At 46.9% G+C, this 1,209-nt stretch overlaps 1 pseudogene; it reads left to right on the forward strand.

Moving 5' to 3' along the window:
- The window catches only part of LOC109490012, a 53,815-nt pseudogene extending 53,134 nt beyond the window's left edge, over nt 1-681 (forward strand).
- Nucleotides 682-1,209: the final 528 nt, after the last annotated feature.

Here is a 1,209-nt window from a genome sequence, read left to right on the forward strand (position 1 = left end):
CGCTGCATCCAGTCATTTATAGAATCCCACGCGTTTTACCTTCTAAATGTCTCTCGAATCCATTACATTCTCTCCAGCTGTCCTCCTAATTTCCCGGGCTGCTTGGTTCAGATATCTGTCACCTCTTATTTGATTAATTGCAAAGGACAACCTGAGATTCCTAGCTCACACAAAGACCCAGGACTTCCTCCACAGTCACCAATTACTGACCCGTTTCCAAAATACAAACCCACTCATTCCATTCCCTGACTTAGAAGGCTCCCAGGTTCCATACTCACAGGCTAGAGTGCAAGTTATTCTTTATGACAAACTCACGATCTCTTTCAAAACCTCCAGCGCTCCCTGCCCCCCACCACCTCCAGCTAAACGGGGGCTTCCACTGTTGCCCAAGAGGTCCCGACTTTTTTACTCGTGGGTTTCCAACTTGAAACACACAGCACTGTCCTGCTCTTCATTCTCCTTGTTTAGGGATAAACTCCTGTTCCCCTTTCAGGAGACAAATCCAATAGCTCTCACTCCATGACATCGGCTCCATCCGTTCTTCCTGACGGCGGTAAATTTTTACATACAAAAATAGGGCTGACAATCAAACGTTACTCACCTACCGTCGGTTCACAGCTTCTAGAGGTCAGCGGGTCGAAATCGGAAACTGGCCGCCGCACACGGAGGGCAAGAAACTGAAGAAAGTGGGAGAAAGAGGAACTTAACACATACAGCTTGTCTCCGCAAGACCTGCAGACCTATACGCCCGCCCACCAGAATCTTGACTTTATATAGAGGCCTTAATGGGGTTTAGTCCTGTACATAGTCCATGTGATCTCAATAACATTACTCTTTCAGGGCTGCATCCTGCTTGAAGTGGTCCCCGCTGTGGAAATGGTAAGCGGAGAGGTTCATTCCAAAGACGGTGAGGGGAAAAGAGCGTCTTATTGCCCCGATCCAGCTCCAAGGTCAACTGGCGGTCATGTCCTCTGGATGACTTCCTCTAACACCTGTATGGCCTATTGTTCAAGGGTTGAAATAGTTTCATTTGGCTTTACAATTATTTAATCAGTGCTGTGAGTCCTCAAGAATCTTCCCAATGATCGCAGATACCAACGTCCTTCCTAAATGAGAAATGTTGGATATTTCAGGGGAGCTGCAAGAATTTGCCCCAACACGGTTCTCAACATCGATTCTGATTTGTTGATGCCAATGTGTTGTTTCACT

Source organism: Ailuropoda melanoleuca, chromosome 1 (assembly GCF_002007445.2).
Source record: "Ailuropoda melanoleuca isolate Jingjing chromosome 1, ASM200744v2, whole genome shotgun sequence".
Lineage (NCBI taxonomy): Eukaryota > Metazoa > Chordata > Mammalia > Carnivora > Ursidae > Ailuropoda > Ailuropoda melanoleuca.